This window comes from Ovis canadensis, chromosome 26 (assembly GCF_042477335.2).
Source record: "Ovis canadensis isolate MfBH-ARS-UI-01 breed Bighorn chromosome 26, ARS-UI_OviCan_v2, whole genome shotgun sequence".
In the NCBI taxonomy this organism is placed as follows: Eukaryota; Metazoa; Chordata; class Mammalia; order Artiodactyla; family Bovidae; genus Ovis; species Ovis canadensis.
Window position 1 is genome coordinate 18,456,302 of NC_091270.1, and position 19,272 is coordinate 18,475,573.

The following is a 19,272-nucleotide window of genomic DNA, read 5'->3' on the forward strand; positions in this document are numbered from 1 at the left end:
GAATCTGCCTGTATGGCCATCACTCTGGACACGGTGTCACCATGGTGACGTGAGGGCCACCTGTGCATCTTCCACTGATTAGTGCTGGCTTGTGGGGGGCTGGCAAGGCTCCAGTGCAAACCACTAAACCCGGATGGGCAGCCAGGCTACCTGCAAGAGTGAGAACAGGGATCAGGCCAAGAGCGCGAGGCTCCCTCACCAGCTCCTGTCCACGAGGCAGGAAGAGGGAGTCAGGGGAGAGATGGCGGACCTTGCTTAGGAGGGAAGCAGGGTGGTGGTGTGTGGCTCTGCTGTAAGCCTGCAAAGTGTGGGCAGGGGATGCCGCGTTCCTGATCAGTCAGATCAGTTCTTGGCTCAGACGGAGAGTTAGTGACAGGGGAGTGGGCCAGTGCACGCTTGGTGTTTATCAAGGGAGAGGCAGGAATATGGGAAAAGGGCATGACAAATACCATCAGCAATGTGGTAGCTACAGTGGTCTTGATGTGGCTCATTACAGGATTCAGCATGGCCTTAAACACGTGCAATATATGTGATCTGGTAAATGATCCTATAGAACTCAGTTGTAAGTATTTTTGCCACATTTTTGGTATTTGTTCATTAATGTGTTCAAAAATATTTCCTGAGTTCTTATTGTGCCCCAGATGTGCAGTTATTAAGATTAAGCCACATATACTATTCAGGAGAATTTTGCTACTTGACTGCCATTCTATTGTGATTTATAAGAAATACATATATTTTGTCAACATCCACAGTTCCTGGCTCACAGCTCCCCAAATCCTTGGAATTTCCTGAACAATAAGAGCAATGAGATTTATTCAGCAATAATGGGACTTATTCAGCAATAAGGACTGATGCTGAAGCTGAAGCTCCAATACTTTGGCCACCTGATGCAAAGAACTGACTCATTGGAAAAGACCCTGATGCTGGGAAAGATTGAAGGCAGGAGGAGAAGGGGATGACACAGGATGAGATGGTTGGATGGCATCACTGACTCAATGGACATGAGTTTGAGTAAACTCCAGGCGTTGGTGAAGGACAGGGAGGCCTGGCATGCTGCAGTCCATGGGGTTGCAAAGAGTCAGACATGACTGAACGACTGAACTGAACTGAAGAATGATGGGAGCATGTTTGGCCCCTTGTCCTCTATTCCTGAAAAAGCTTGTCCTACTCAATGGTGGGAACCAGGAAAAGCCACTGTGAGATCAGAGGTTTGGACTTTTAGTCCCAACTGATGCGCTGAGAGGCAAAGGGAGCTGGGGGTTGAGTCATCGCCATTGGTCCTTGATTAGCCAGTCATGACTGTAATGAAGCCTCCATAAAACCCACAAAAACAACTTTTCGGCCTGTTTCTTGGTGAGCTATGAGGTAAGGAGATGAGATTGCTCCTTGTGACACCCAGCCATGGCCCAGGTTTCAGGAGGACCGACACTCGTTTGCTGGGGACCTTGCCCTGTGTTATCTCTTCCTCTGGTTGTTGATTCGTGTACTTTAGTATTCTTTATAATTAACTGTTCATCTAGTGAGTACAGTTTTTCTAAGTTTTGTTAGTGGCTTTAGAAATGAATAGAATCCAAGAAAGGGAGCCTCTGGTTTACCACCAGGTGTTCAGAAGTGCAGGAGACAACCTGGATTGCGACCCTGAGTTGGAGGGGGTTGCAGGGATGTCCAGCTTGTAGCTCCATCAGAGGGGCAGGTGTTAATGTCTGAAGTGGACTGAGCCCCTTCCCCCAGGGCCCTGCCGCTGAACCCAGGTGGAGAGCCTAGGGATGGGGTGGGATCTCGACACCAGCTGGCATCAGAGGACTGATTGTCGGTGCAGGGACAAACCCCCCCCCCCCCCCACAACACACACACATTGGAACTGGGTCCAGGAACCCAATTCCTGCGCATTGACACACAAACAACCTGCAACAAGAAAGAACAGAAAAGATCCAGCCTCTGGGGAGACAGAGGCAAAGAGTCAACCTGTCATTGTTCTTTTGTGGAAGTTGAGAAACAAGCTAGTCTGGCCGTTAATTCTAGAAACACCAAATGGAAATTATTACTCTTAATTTGTGCTCTGTGTACTTCCCCTTATCCTCCTGGACTGACCTCCACTCTTTACCATGCCCAGAGCTCAGGACTACGTTTTCTGGCCCGAATCAGCAAGGCTTCTTGGTCCTCGGCTGTGTGCAAGGGGAGGTACCCACAGGTAGGACTCAGGGCACTGCTGAGGGCAGACAGAGGGCCTCTCAGAAAGCTGACCTCCTCCCAGACCCCACAGCTGGGTCCCACCCCTGCTGTTCCCCACCCAGTGGGAAAGGACACCTTTCTTTTGCTAACCTGGATCTTTTGTTTGTTTGTTTACCATCTCTTACTGTTTTTTCTTGCCTGTAGGGGCTGCTTCATGTTGGTATATGGCAGAAACCAACAAGATATTTTAAAGCAATTATCCTCCAATTAAAATAAATAAATTAATCTGTTACACTTGCCACTTCCAGGGTGGTTCCCAATGGGACCTAATTAAACTTAAAAGCTTTTGCAAAATGAAGGAAATTATAAGCAAGATGAAAAAATAACCTTCAGAATGGGAGAAAATAATTGCAAATGAAACAATGGACATAGAATTAATCTACAAAATATACAAGCAGTTCATGCAAACTCAATACCAGAAAAACAGCCCAATCAAAAAGTGGGCAGAAGGCCTAAACAGATATTTCTCCAAAGAAGATGCACAGGTGGATGATAAACACTTGAAAAGATGCTCAATATCACTCATTATTAGAGAAATGCAAATCAAAACAACAATGAGCTATCACCTTACACTGGTCTAAATGGCCATCATCAAAAAGTCTACAAACTAAATTCTGGAGATGGTGTGGAGAAAAGAGAACCCTCTTGCACTATTGGTGGGAATGCAAATTGATACAGCCACTGTGGAGAACAGTATGGATTCCTTAAAAAACTAGGAATAAAACTACCATATGACCCAGCAATCCCACTACTGGGCACATACCTTGAGGAAACCAGAACTGAAAAAGACACATGTACCCCAGTGTTCATTGCAGCACTATTTACAATAGCTGGGATGTGGAAGCAACCTAGGTGTCCATCAGCAGATGAATGGATAAAGAAGTTGTGGTACATATATATAGTGGACTATTACTCAGCCATAAAAATAATGAATTTGAGTCAGTTCTGATGATGAACCTAGAGCCTATTATACAGAGTAAAGTAAGTCAGAAATGGAAAGATGAATATCATATATTAATACATATATATGGAATCTAGAAAGATAGTACAGTCCTACATGTAGGGAAGCAAAGCAGACCCAGACATAAAGGACAGACTTTTGGACAGAATGGGAGGGGGAGATGGTGGCATGATTTGAGAAAATAGCACTGAAACACGTACATTACCATATATAAGATACTGAGAATTTGATATATGGCACAGGGCACCCAAAGCCAGTGCTCTGTGACAACCTGGGGGAGAGGGGTGGAGAGAGAGGTGGGAGGGGAGCTCAGGAGGGAGGAGGCACGTGTATGCCTATGGCCAATTCATGCTGATATGAGGCAAAACCATCACAATATTGTAATTATCCTCCAATTAAATCAATTAATGTTAAAAATAAATAAACTAAAAAAGTAAAGCTCCTCAATTACTGTGTTTCAAGATGTAATCTTATTCCCCCTGGGACTCTTACTTAGGATTTCCACAAGTTCTTTATAGAACTTTGCTTTTCCTCTCTCCACCTACCAATCCTAAATTGCATTAACTCTTCTCTTAGTTCAGCTTTTGTTATATAACTCCACCAAAATGTGTGTTTCATTGGGGTAACTGTGTGTGTCATATTGCTTAGGTTGGCTTCTCATCTTACAGATTTAAATTTACACTATTCAAACCTAGAGCATGAGTGCATTTATGATTTCCCACAAATACCTATATTTGAAGTTATACTGAAGATATAGAGGAGTGAATTTGTAACAAACACTTTCTCATGTAACAACTATAAATTCTGAACTAAAAACAAAAACAAGCAGAAGAAATTAACTCTTTTTCCAGAAATCTGAACTCCACAAGTGTCCTTTAACAATACCTGTAGCACAAGGTCAGGTTTTAACTAATAACAGTTTCCAGTTCTCGTACTCTTCTTTTCTGAAGACCCAGCTTTCTAAGCCTGGAATCTCCCGTGTCATTTCTTGTAGTGTAGTCTGGTAGCAATGACTTCTCTGAGGTGATTAATTCCTGAACACTGTGAATGGTGTGTTGTCAGGATTCTGTTATATTTATCTGAAAAAAAAAATGTTGATGTTTTGGTTTTGTTGTTGTTCAGTCACTAATTCATGTCCTTTGTGACCCCATAGACTGCAGTACGCCAGGCTTCCCTGTCCTTCACTATCTCCCAGAGTTTGCTCAAATTCATATCCATTGAGTCAGTGATGCCATCCAACCATCTCATACTCTATTGTCAACCATCTCATTCTATGTTGTCCCCTTCTCCTCCTGCCTTTGATCTTTCCCAGCATCACTGTCTTTTCTAATGAGTCAGTTCTTCGCATCAGGTGGCCAAAGGATTGGAGCTTCAGCTTCAGCTTCAGTCCTTCCAATGAATATTCAAGGTTGATTTCCATTAGGAATGACTAGTTTGATCTCCTTGTTGTCCAAAGGACTCTCAAGAGTCTTCTCCAGCACCACAGTTTGGGTTTTAGCATTCTGAAAACACTAGGGAGATCAAGACACCATTGTGACCTTTGGCTCCATAGCTTACATTTTTCACATGATGATTTCAAGTATATAGAGATCAATTTCTAAGTTTAGAGACAGAACAAATGCCTTTTTTGTTGGGTTGGGTTCAGTTGGTTTTTATATCCACTTGTTTTGCCTGATTTAAGTGTTTCACCACATACAGTTATGGAAAGGAAATTTGCCCTGTCCTTTGTCTTAAAATAAGAAATTCCATTGATTGATCTGTGGATATTGAAGAATACTTGCATCCCTGGGATAAAGCCTACTTTGTCATGATGTATGATCTTTTTAATGTGTTGTTGGATTCTGTTTGCTAGAATTTTGTTAAGGACTTTTGCATCTATGTTCATCAGTGATATTGGCCTTTAGTTTTCTTTTTTTTGTGGCATCTTTGTCAGGTTTTGGTATTAGGGTTATGGTGGCCTCATAGAATGAGTTTGGAAGTTTATCTTCCTCTGCAATTTTTGGGAAGAGTTTGAGTAGGATAGGTGTTAGCTCTTCTCTAAGGTTTTAGTAGAATTCAGCTGTGAAGCTGTCTGGTCCTGGGCTTTTGTATGTTGGAAGATTTCTGATTACAGTTTCAATTTCTGTGTTTGTGATGGGTCTGCTAAGATTTTGTATTTCTTCCTGGTTCAGTTTTGGAAAGTTGTACTTTTCTAAGAATTTGTCCATTTCTTCCAAGTTGTCCATTTTATTGGCATATAATTGCTGATAGTAGTCTCTTATGATCCTTTGTATTTCTGTGTTGTCTGTTGTGATCTCTCCATTTTCATTTCTAATTTTGTTGATTTGATTTTTCTCCCTTTGTATTTTGATGAGTCTGGCTAATGGTTTGTCCATTTTATTTATCTTCTCAAAGAACCAGCTTTTGGGTTTGTTGAATTTTGCTATGGTCTCTTGTTTCTTTTGCATTTATTTCTGCCCTAATTTTTAAGATTTTTTTCCTTCTACTAACCCTGGGGTTCTTCATTTCTCCCTTTTCTAGTTGCTTTAGGTGTAGAGTGAGGTTATTTATTTGACTTTTATCTTGTTTCTTGAGGTATGCCTGTATTGCTATGAACTTTCCCCTTAGCACTGCTTTTACAGTGTCCCATAGGTTTTGGGTTGTTGTGTTTTCATTTTCATTCATTTCTATGCATATTTTAATTTCTTTTTTGATTTCTTCTGTGATTTGTTGGTTATTCAGCAGCATGTTGTTCAGCCTCCGTATATTGGAATTTTAAATAGTTTTTCTCCTATAACTGACATCTAATCTTACTGCATTGTGGTCAGAAAAGATGCTTGGAATTGTTTAATTTTTTTAAAATTTACCAAGGCTAGATTTATGGCCCTGGATGTGATCTACCCTGGAGAAGGTTCCATGTGCACTTGGGAAAAAGGTGAAATTCATTGTTTTGGGGTGAAATGTCCTATAGATATCAATTAGGTCTAACTGGTCTATTGTATCATTTTAAGTTTGTGTTTCCTTGTTAATTTTCTGTTTAGTTGATCTATCCATAGGTATGAATGGGGTATTAGTCTCCCACTATTATTGTGTTATTACTAATTTCCCCTTTCATACTTGTTAGCATTTGTTTTACATATTGTGGTGCTCCTATGTTGGGTGCATATATATTTATAATTGTTATATCTTCTTGGATTGATCCTGGCGAGGGTGGGATGCTTTGGGAGAATGGCATTAAAACATGTAAATTATCACACATGAAATGAATTGCCAGTCCAGGTTCGATGCATGATACAGGGTGCTCGGAGCTGGTGCACTGGGATGACCCAGAGAGATGGGATGGGGAGGGAGGTGGGAGGGGGCTTCAGGATGGGGAACACATGTACACCCATGGCAGATTCATGTCAATGTATGGCAAAACCAATACAATATTGTAAAGTAAAATAAATAAATAAAACTGAGATTAAAAGAAGAAGAAGAAGAAATTCCACCACTGTGTAATGAGTAAGTTAGGCAGAATTCAACTGGAGTTTTAAAATTTTTATATTTTGTAATTCTCACATTCAGTTGAAAAATTTGGTTACAACCTAAGAAGTAGCACAGAGAAGATATGATTTTCACTGTAGGGTATTTCTCTGTGATTCCACAGCCCTGTGGTCCATGGAAGGGCTGTTTTACCTAGCTTCCCTGAGGAACAATTGAGGAGGAGATGGCAGGTGGGGAGTTGTGGGCAGTGGACCAGATGGTCAGCTTAGGACCATAAGAGGACAATTTATGTTTGATTTTATCCTCATAGCAGAAGACTGTGGGCACATTTCCAGGAATGATTGCACCCTCCTGGCTGTTGTGTCACAGCCTGGTTTCCATCATCCATGGGGGTCTCTGTGGGATTCAGTGGCCCCCAGTAGCTGTCCGACTCCCCATCCTGTTGGGGGGAATGGAACAGCAGGAATTGCTTACAGGCAGAAACCTGCTTGAGAAAATGACCTGCTGTTTGAAGTGTTTCAGACTCCCATCTGAGCCCCACTGAATGTTGACCCAAACCAGTCAGGAGTGAAACCCCCATTTCCATCTTTAAAAGTAAAACCCAGGGCATCTGAATATCCTTAGTTGCTGTACAAACAAGGTAAACTTTTTAGTTTTGAACTTCCATAATTACCTTGTTTAAATGCAGTTTCAGCTTATTGCTATTTTGTTACATCCATGAATCTTACCTTTAGGATAAAATTATATTTGAGGGGCCATGGTACAAATACAAGCAGTGCCTGTGTTTATTTCCTGACCATGCAGAACAGGGTGATCAGAGTGGAGATAGCTCAGGTCACAGCACAAGCACACATCTCCAGGTGTGTTTCCTTCTTGTCTTTCCACCATCATAGGTTCACCCACCTGGACTCCATCACTACTTTTCAAGCTCTTCAATAAAAATGCAGTACTTGGATGTAATCTCAAAAATGACAGGATGATCTCTGTTCATTTCCAAGGCAAACCATTCAATATCACAGTAGTCCAAGTCTATGCCCAGACCAGTAATGCTGAAGAAGCTGAAGTTGAATGGTTCTATGAAGACCTACAAGACCTTTTAGAACTAACACCCCCAAAAGATGTCCTTATCATTATAGGGGACTGGAATGCAAAAGTAGGAAGTCAAGAAATACCTGGAGTAACAGGCAAATTTGGCCTTGGAGTACAGAATGAAGCAGGGAAAAGACTAATAGAGTTTTGCCAAGAGAACACGCTGGTCATAGCAAACACCCTCTTCCAACAACACAAGAGAAGACTCTACACATGGACATCACCAGATGGTCAACACTGAAATCAGATTGATTATATCCTTTGCAGCCAAAGATGGAGAAGGTCTATACTGTGGCTCAGATCATGAGCTTCTTATTGCCAAATTGAGACTTAAATTGAAGAAAGTAGGGAAAACCACTAGACCATTCAGGTATGACCTAAATCAAATCCCTTATGATTATACAGTAGAAGTAAGAAATAGATTCAAGGTTATCGTTACCATCTTTTTAAATTCCATAAAAAAATAATAAAATAAACTTAAAAAATAAAATTAATTAATTAATTAATACTGCCCCCCCAAAAAAGAAATAGATTCAAGGGACTAGATCTGACAGACAGAGTGACAGATAGATGAACTATGGATGGAGGTTCGTGACATTGTACAGGAGACAGGGATTAAGACCACCCCCACGAAAAAGAAATGTAAAAAAGCAAAATGGCTGTCTGAGGAGACCTTACATATAGCTGTGGGAAGAAGAGAAGCAAAAAGCAAAGGAGAAAAGGAAATATATATCCACTTGAATGTAGAGTTTCAAAGAATAGCAAGGAGAGATAAGAAAGCCTTCCTCAGTGATCAATGCAAATAAATGGAGGAAAACAATAGATGGGAAAGACTAGAGATCTCTTCAAGAAAATTCAAGATACAAAGGGAATATTTCATGCAAAGATGGGCTCACTAAAGGACAGAAATGGTATGGACCTAACAGAAACAGAAGATATTAAGAAGAGGTGGCAAGAATACACAGAAGTATGTATACCTGTGGTGGATTCATGTCAATGTATGGCAAAACCAATACAGTATTGTAAAGTAAAAAAAAAAAAAAAGAATACACAGAAGAACTGTACAAAAAAGATCTTCACTACTCGGATAATCATGATGGTGTGATCACTCACCTAGAGCCAGACATCCTGGAATGTGAGGTCAAGTGGGCCTTAGGAAGCATCACTGTGAACAAAGCTAGTGGAGGTGATGGAATTCTAGCTGAGCTATTTCAAATCCTAAAAGATGATGCTGTGAAAGTGCTGCACTCAATATGCCAGCAAATTTGGAAAACTCAGCAGTGGCCATAGAACTGGAAAAGGTCAGTTTTCATTCCAATCCCAAAGAAAGGCAATGTCAAAGAATGCTCAAACTACTGCACAGTTGCACTCATCTCACATACTAGTAAAGTCATGCTCAAAATTCTCCAAGCCAGGCTTCAGCAATACATGAACCATAAACTTCCAGATGTTGAAACCAGTTTTAGAAAAAGCAGAGGAACCAGATATCAAATTGCCAACATCCTTTGGATCACTGAGAAAGCAAGAGAGTTCCAGAAAAACATCTATTTCTGCTTTATTGACTATGCCAACGCCTTTGACTGTGTGGATCAAAACAAACTGTGGAAGATTCTTCAAGAGATGGGAATACCAGACCACCTGACCTGCCTCTTGAGAAATCTGTATGCAGGTCAGGAAGCAACAGTTAGAAGTGGACATGGAACGTCAGACTGGTTCCAAATAGGAAAAGGAGTATATCAAGGCTGTATATTGTCACCTTGCTTACTTAACTTATATGCAAATTACAGCATGATAAATGCTGGGCTGGATGAAGTACAAGCTGGAATCAAGATTGCAGGGAGTAATATCAATAACCTCAGATATGCAGATGACACCACCCTTATGGCAGAAAGCAAAGAACTAAAGAGCCTCTTGATGAAAGTGAAAGAGGAGAGTGAAAAAGTTGTCTTAAAGCTCGACATTCAGGAAACTAAGATCATGGCATCCAGTCTCATCACTTCATGGCGAGTAGATAGGAAACCCTGGAAACAGTGTCAGACTTTTTTTTTTTGTGCTCCAAAATCATTGCAGATGATGACTGTAGCCATGAAATTAAAAGATGCTTTCTCCTTGGAAGAAAAGCTATGACCAATGTAGACAGCATATTAAAAAGCAAAGACATTACTTTGCCAACTAAGGTCCATCTAGTCAAGGCTATGGTTTTCCCAGCAGTCATGTATGGATGTGAGCGTTGGGCTATAAAGAAATCTGAGTGCCAAAGAATTGATGCTTTTGAGCTGTGGTGTTGGAGAAAACCCTTGAGAGTCCCTTGGGCTTCAAGGAGATCCAACCAGTCCATCCTAAAGGAAATCAGTCCTGAATATTCATTGGAATGACTGATGCTAAAGCTGAAACTCCAACACTTTGGCCACCTGATGAGAACTGACTCATTTGAAAAGACCTTGATGCTGGGAAAGATTGAGGGCAGGAGGAGAAGGGGACGACAGAGCGTGAAATGGTTAGATGGCATCACTGACTCAATGGACATGGGTTTGAGTGAACTCTGGGAGTTGGTGATGGACAGGGAGGCCTGGCGTGTTGCAGCCCATGGGGTCACAAAGAGTCAGACATGACTGAGCTACTGAACTGACTGACCCCTAAAATACTAAGCCTGCCTGTTTAATTTTTGTAAGTGATAATATGATTAAGATTGAAAATGCAGAGTGACACCAGGCTTGAGTAGGCTTAGTGGAGAGTCCATGGCTGGTCTTTTTACTTCAGCTTGTCTCTTGTAATGAAGCCTTCACAGGGGAGGGAGTGTGGAAACACAGTTGCATAGGATGCTGAGATGAACAGAGTTGATGTAAACCCCCAAAGCACCTCAAAGCACCAATTTTCTAAGAATTTCAACTACAGGATTCCCTTTTCCCCAACACTAGTGATTTAAAATGCAGTACGTATATTTTGTAACACACAGCTTGACTACAGTAGTGAGTGGATACATTCAGCTTAAAGTGTATCCAAGACTCAACAGTACAGCTTTGTGTGTCTCTCGATTGGTTTGCTACAGGTATGTCAGGAATAACTGGAAATAATTATTAAAATAATTAAATATGGCCTCAACAGGTGGGGAGAGTGGATGTCAGAGGCTGGCAAACCTTACATATGCATGTGAGTCCTGATAGAAAGCAATAAATATTCACTGGTTATGAATTTTTAAATGTACATTTTAACCTAATATTCCAAGTAAAATGTCAGTAGGAAAACACATTTAAGGAAAGTTTTATAAAAAATGTCTCTTCTATACATCTGTGTCTCTTTTGCTGTCTCACATACAGGGTTATCGTTACCATCTTTCTAAATTCCATGTATATGCGTTAGTATACTGTATTGGTGTTTTTCTTTCTGGCTTACTTAAATGATAAGTTTTAAAAAAGAAACATTTTACCCATTAGCCCCTAAGAGAGCTTCGAAAGCAGTAACTACCAAATATATTTAATTTTATAATTCACCTATAATAAAATCAAGTTATGTATACATGCTTATTAATTCATAGTTGTTGATGATTTCCATATTTTTTTCCATTAAGGCATTTAGAAAGAAAATTAAAATAGAATTGGTACAAACTGTAAGTTTTAAAAATCTTAAGGGAAAACAACTTTTCCTCATATTAATTCTTTGTCAAAAATATATCATTGTTTAGGGGGTGGAGGAGGGAAGGAATAAGAGTTTGGATTAGCAGATGCAAATTATTATATACAGGATGGATAAACAATAAGGTCCTACTGTATAGCACAGGGAATAATACTCAATATCCTATAATAAATCATAATGGAAAAGAATACTAAAATGAATATATACTTATGTGACTGTCACTTTGCTGTTCAGAAGAAATCAACAAAACATGGTAAGTCAACTATACCTCAATAAATTTTTAAAAAATTGTTCGGTATCACTCTTTCAATGTTAAATATATTAGCTACTGGATACTACTAAATATTTTTCAAGGCTCTGACCTTTTAGTTTAAATTGGAGAAAAATGAAACAAGCCAACATATAGATTAACTGAGGTTACTTATTTTAAATAGAGCAAAAGGTTCAGGTCACAGAGGGGCCTGATGTGATGAAAACAGTAACCTAGTCACAGATACAATATTTCATTATTTATTAGATATTATTAAAGGCCTCCTCTGTGTTGGGCACCTGTGAACTGCTGGTAGTCAGACCATCTGCTCAGTCACCTTATAACTTAGTGATAGAAGCAGACGAGGATACAAGGAATTTCAAATACAGAAATAATTGGATTCTTTGTATAAAAACCTTTTTATCTGATTGAGGATAGAGAAATCACATAGAAAGCCATGTTAGACCTCAAAGTATGTTTAAACACATGTGCAGGTCAGAAGGCAAGAAAAGTTATCTGTGGAACACAGAGTGATTCAGAAATAGTTTAACTTTTATAGCAAATAATTATACATGTAAAAAAAGCACACAGTCAGTTGTGACAAGAATAACCATAAGATAAAGGAATAGATTACTATAGGTAGGAGAATAATATTGTGAACAATGGAAAAAAATTAGAAAAATTCGGTGTGCAAGATATGATGATTGCATGCCCCTGGAAGATGATGCTGTGAAAGTGCTGCACTCAATATGCCAACAAATTTGGAAAACTCAGCAGTGGCCACAGGACTGGAAAAGGTCAGTTTTCATTCCAATCCCAAAGAAAGGCAATGCCAAAAAATGCTCAAACTACTGCACAATTGCACTCATCTCACATGCTAGCAAAGTAATGCTCAAAATTCTCCAAGCCAGGCTTCAGCAGTACATGAACCGTGAACTTCCTGATGTTCAAGCTGGTTTTAGAAAAGGCAGAGGAACCAGAGATCAAATTGCCAACATCCACTGGATCATGGAAAAAGTAAGAGAGTTCCAGAAGAACATCTATTTCTGCTTTATTGACTATGCCAACGCCTTTGACTGTGTGGATCACAATCAACTGTGGAAAATTCTGAAAGAGATGGGAATACCAGACCACCTAACCTGCCTCTTGAGAAATCTGTATGCAGGCCAGGAAGCAACAGTTAGAACTGGACATGGAACAACAGACTGGTTCCAAATAGGAAAAGGAGTACGTCAGGCTGTATATTGTCACCCTGCTTATTTAACTTCTATGCAGAGTACATCATGAGAAACGCTGGACTGGAAGAAACACAAGCTGGAATCAAGATTGCTGGGAGAAATATCAATAACCTCAGATATGCAGATGATACCACCCTTATGGCAGAAAGTGAAGAGGAGCTAAAGAGCCTCTTGATGAAAGTGAAAGAGGAGAGTGAAAAAGTTGGCTTAAAGCTCAACATTCAGAAAATGAAAATCATGGCATCTGGTCCCATCACTTCATGGGAAATAGATGGGCAAACAGTGTCAGACTTTATTTTTGGGGGCTCCAAAATCACTGCAGATGGTGACTGCAGCCATGAAATTAAAAGACACTTCCTCCTTGGAAGAAAAGTTATGAGCAACCTAGATAACATATTCAAAAGCAGAGACATTACTTTGCCAACTAAGGTCCGTCTAGTCATGGCTATGGTTTTTCCAGTAGTCATGTATGGATGTGAGAGTTGGACTGTGAAGAAGGCTGAGCACTGAAGAATTGATGCTTTTCAACTGTGGTGTTGGAGAAGACTCTTGAGAGTCCCTTGGACTGCAAGGAGATCCAACCAGTCCATCCTGAAGGAGATCAACCCTGGGATTTCTTTGGAAGGAATGATGCCAAAGCTGAAACTCCAGAACTTTGGCCACCTCATGTGAAGAGTTGACTCATTGGAAAAGACTCTGATGCTGGGAGGGATTGGGGGCAGGAGAAGAAGGGGACGACAGAGGATGAGATGGCTGGATGGCATCACGGACTTGATGGACATGAGTCTGAGTGGACTCCGGGAGTTGGTGATGGACAGGGATGCCTGGCGTGCTGCGATTCATGGGGTCGCGAAAAGTCGGACACGACTGAGCAACTGAACTGAACTGAACCATGAATATGAGTACCTCTCTACTCCACAATTAGAAGGGAAAGGAAATTGTAATATTTTGGACTTTTAAAAAATTTTTATTTTTACTTTATTTTGCTTTAGAATACTGTATTGATTTTGCCATATTTAAAATGAGGAGGCAGATATTTTGCAAAAATATTGGCTTACTAATTTTCTAAAACATTAATGCTGACTTAATAGTGATGGGTTTTCTGACATAATTTTAAAAGTTAGCAGATTTCAGAATAATTCCATAATGAATTTAGAGTCCTGGAATGATTCATTTTACACTGTTTTGAGGAGTCATTATAATTGAGTTAATCTTCTTCATTGAGAACATAAATAATTAAATTTTAAGAGATCACTTTTTAAAAAATAAAATGTGTCTGGGCGTTTTCTTTCATTATTCAGTGTGATTCCATTAACCTCGAGGTTGATCCGTTGGAAGATGAACAAAATTATAACTGGAATCCTGTATCTGTATTCAAACAGGCTGCAACCCTGATCCTCACATCTTGCTTACCAGAGGGGAATTTAAAATGTTTAGCTGAATGAGGAGATTAAATATTGTTGCATTTCATCCTTTGAATGGCATTTTTAGCTCTTTGTGGAACAATGTATGATGTTTGTTGATTAATTGAAAACAAACCTAGGTGTCCATTAAGACTGGGTAGAATTTGTCTTTTGCTGGTACTGTTACTTCAGAATACGACTATAAAGTACTTAGAAAGATGAATGTCACATAAAAAAATAACTGATTGCTAGCCATTTCTGATATTCAGTTATTTTAATTACTCAGAAAAGCTTTCACTTTGGATAAAAAATAATTCATTCCTTTTCAAAAGCTCTTTTAATGCGTATTTAGGTAATTGACTTTTAGAAACATGTTTTTTATTTTTTATTTTTTACTCAACAAAGACATATGGCTAAATAATAGATGGTATATAATATATAGACAGACAGACATAATATCATGTGCAAGGTCATATGTTAATTAAGGTTATTCAAAGATAGAAACATACTATTCCCAGATCAAGGTATAAATCTGAGACAAAAAATGATATATTTAATGCTATGTGAAATTTTCTGTATCAGAGTAGTACATTAATTCAAGAAAATAAATACTTTAATTGGCCCAAATAGTACAATAAGTAAAATGCAAATAAACAGATAATATAGAGAATACACAGGAAACAGACTGTCAAGGTTGAAATTTTAGTTCTGCTTCTCTTAGTTAGCTGATGGCAGGCAGGACTCTTAGTCTTAGTCCCCTTCAAGGATCACTGCCTTCTCGTGACAAAGGGGCTTGTGTAATTCAATGAAGCTATGAGCCATGCCGTGCAGGGCCACCAAAGACATGGGTCATAGCAGAGAGTTCTGACAAAATGTGATCCACTGGAGGAGGAATGGCAAACCACCCCAGGATACTTTCTGTGAGAACCTCATGAACTGTATAAAAGTCCAAAAAGGTATGCCAGCAAAAGACAAGTCCCCCAGGTCTGCAGGTGTCCAGTATGCTACTGGGGAAGAGTAGAGGAGAATTACCAACAGCCCCTGAATGAATGAAGTAGCTGGACCAAAGCAGATACAACACTTAGCTTTTCACGTGTTTGGTGACAAAAGAAAAATCTGATGCTGCAAAGAAGAGTATTGTTTAGAAACCTGGAATGTTAGGTCCCCGAATCAAGGAAAATTGGATGTAGTCAAGCAGGAGATGGTAAGAATAAACATAAACATCTTAGGAATCACCAAACTAAAATGAACGGGAATGGGCAAATTTAATTCAGATGACAATTGTATCTACTACTGTGAGCAAGAATCCCATAGAAGAAATGGAGTAGCCCTCATAATCAACCAGAGTCTGAAATACAGTACTTGGGTGCAGCCTCAAAAATGACAGAATGATCTCGTTTCGTTTCCAAGGCAAATCATTCAATATCACAGTAATCCAAGTCTGTGACCCCACCACCAATGCCAAAGAAGCTGAGGTTGATAAGTTCTATGAAGACCTAGAAGACCTCCTAGAACTAACACCTAAAGAAGATGTTCTAGTCATCACAGGGGACTGGAATGCAAAATTAGAAAGTGAAGATATACCTGGAGTAACAGGCAAGTTCGACCTTGGAGATAAAAATGAAGCAGGGCAAAGACTACCTGAATTCTGTCAAGAGAATGCACGAGTCATATCAAATACCCTTTTTCAACAACACAAGAGGTGACTTTACACATGGACATCAGCAGATGGTCAATACCGAAATCAAATTGATTGCATTCTTTGTACCCAAAGATGGAGAAGCTGTATACAGTCAACAAAAACAAGACCTGTATCTGTTTGTGGCTTAGATCATCAGTTTCTCATAGCAAAATTCAGGCTTAAACTAAAGAAAACTTGGGGAAAACACTAGGTCAGCCAGGTATGACTTAAATCAAAACCTGAATGGATTCACAGTGGAGATAATGAATAGATTCAAGGGACTAGATCTAGTTAACAGTGTGCCTGACGAGCTGTGGACAGAGGTCCATAATACTGTACAGAAGGCAGTGAACAAAACCTTCCCAATGAAAAGAAAAGCAAGAAGGCAGGGTGGTTATTTGAGGAGGCTTTACAAATAGTGGAAGAAGGAACAGGGGCAAAAAGCAAGGAAGACAGGGAAAAATGCATCCAATTTAAATGCAGAGTTCCAAAAGAAAGCAACAAGAGGAGAAAGACTAAAGATCTCTTCAGGAAAACTGGAAACATCAGGGGAGCACTCCACCCAAAGATGTGCACGATAAAGGATAAAAATAGCAGAGACCTATAGACAGTGAAGAGATCAAGATAAGATGCAAAGAATACATGGAAGAACTTTATAAAAAAGATTTTCACGAACCAGATTACTATGATGATGTGGTTAGTCACCCAGAGCCAGACATTCTAGAGTGTGAAATCAAGTGGGCATTGAGAAGCACTGTTGTTAATAAAACTAGTGGATGCGATGAAATTCCAGCAGAGCTATTCAAATCCCTAAAAGAGGATGTCATCTAGGTTTTGCACTCATTATTTCAGCAAATCTGAAGACCCAGCAGTGGCCACAGGACTGGAAAAGGTCAATCCTCATCTGAGTTCCCAAGAAGGGTAGTACCAAAGAATGTGCTAACCATTGGACAGTCACACTCATCTCCCATGCTTAAAGTCTTGCACTCCAGGCTTCAGCATTATGTGAACCAAGAACTTCCAGATGTCCAGGTTGGGTTTAGAAAAGGAAGAGGAGCTAGAGATCAAATTGCAAACATTCGCTGGATTAGAGAGAAAGCAAGGGAATTTCAGAAAAAATATCTATTTCTGTTTCATTGACTATGCTAAAGCCTTTGACTGCGTGGATTATGACAAACTGTGGAAAGCTCTTAGAGAGATGGGCATACCAGACCATTTTACCTGTCTGCTGAGAAACCTGTATGTGGGGCAAGTAGCAACAATTAGAACACTGAGCTGATTGGTTCGAGATTGAGAAAGGTGTATGACAGGGCTGTCTGCTGTCACTCTGTTTGTTTAACCTATACACTGAGCACATCATGAGAAATGCTGGGCTGAATGAGTTACAAGCTGGAATCAAGATAGGTGGGAGAAACATCAACAACCTCAGATATGTGGATGATACCACTCTAATGGAAGAAAGCAAAGAAGAACTTAAAAAAAAAAAAACACGCCTCTTGATGAGAGTGAAGGAGGAGAGTGAAAGAGGCAGCTTAAGACTAAATATTCAAAAATCTAAGATCATGGTATCTGGCCCCATTCAGTTCAGTTCAGTCACTCAGTCCTGTCCAACTGTTTGCGACCCCATGAATCGCAGCACGCCAGGCCTCCCTGTCCATCACCAACTCCCAGAGTTCACTCAAACTCATGTCCATCGAGTTGGTGATGCCATCCAGCCATCTCATCCTCTGTCGTCCCCTTCTCTTCCTGCCCATAATCCCTCACAGCATCAGGGTCTTTTCCAATGAATCAACTTTTCACATGAGGTGGCCAAAGTATTGGAGTTTCAGCTTTAGCATCAGTCCTTCCAATGAACACCCAGGACTAATCTCCTTTAGGATGGACTGGTTGGACCTCCTTGCAATCCAAGAGATTTTTAAGAGTCTTCTCCAACACCACTGTTCAAAAGCATCAGTTCTTTGGCACTCAGCTTTCTTCACAGTCCAACTCTCACATCCATACTTGACCACTGGAAAAACCATAGCTTTGATGAGAACGGAACTTGTTCGCAAAGTAATGTCTCTGCTTTTTAATATGCTCTCTAGGTTGGTCATAACTTTTCTTCCAAGGAGAAAGCATCTTTTAATTTCATGACTGCAGTCACCACCTGCAGTAATTTTAGAGCCCCCAAAAATAAAGTCTGTCACTGTTTCCTCATCTATTTCCCATGAAGTGGTGGGACCAGATGCACTGATCTTAGTTTCCTGAATGTTGAGCTTTAAGACAACTTTTTCACTCTCCTCTTTCTCTTTCATCAAGAGGCTCATTAGTTCTTCTTCATTTTCTGCCATAAGTGTGGTGTCATCTGCATATCTGAGGTTATTGGTATTTTTCCTGGCAATCTTGATTCCACCTTGTGCTTCATCCAGACCAGCTTTTCTCATGATGTACTCTGCCTATAAGTTAAATGAGCAGGGTGACAATATACAGCCTTGACGTACTCCTTTCCATATTTGGAAACAGTCTGTTGTTCCATATCCAGTTCTACCTGTTGCTTCTTGACCTGCATACAGATTTCTCAGGAGGCAGGTGAAGTTGTCTGGTATTCCCATCTTTTGAAGAATTGTCCACAGTTTGTTGTGATCCACACAGTCAAATGCTTTGGTGTAGTCAATAAGGCAGAGGTAGGTGTTTTTCTGGCACTCTCTTGCTTTTTCTATGATCCAACAGGTGTTGGCAATTTGATCTCTAGTTCCTCTGCCTTTTCTAAATCCAGGTTGAACATCTGAAAGTTCATAGTTCACACACTGTTGAAGCCTGACTTGGAGAATTTTGAGCATTACTTTGCTAGTGTGTGAGATGAATGCAATAGTGTGATAGTTTGAGCATTCTTTGGCATTGCCTTTCTTTGGGATTGGAATGAAATTTGACCTTTTCCAGAGCTGTGGCCACTGAGTTTTCCAAATTTGCTGGCATATTGAGTGCAACACTTTCACAGCATCATCTTTTAGGACTTGATTCACATATAAGCAATATTATATGGTATTTGTCTTTCTCATATCACTTATTATGGTAATCTCTAGGTTCATTCATGTTGTTGCGGATGATTTTATTTCATTATTTTTAATTTTAATGTGTGTGCCTATGTGTGTGTATGTATATGTATGTGTATACATACAAACATATGTATTACATCTTCCTCATTTATCTGTCAGTGGGCTTTTAGGTTGCTTCTATGACTTGTCTGTTGTAATTAGCGTTGCAATGAACCTCGGGGATACATGTACTTTTTCAAATTATAGTTGTCTCTGGATATATGTCCAGGAGTGGCATTGCAGGAT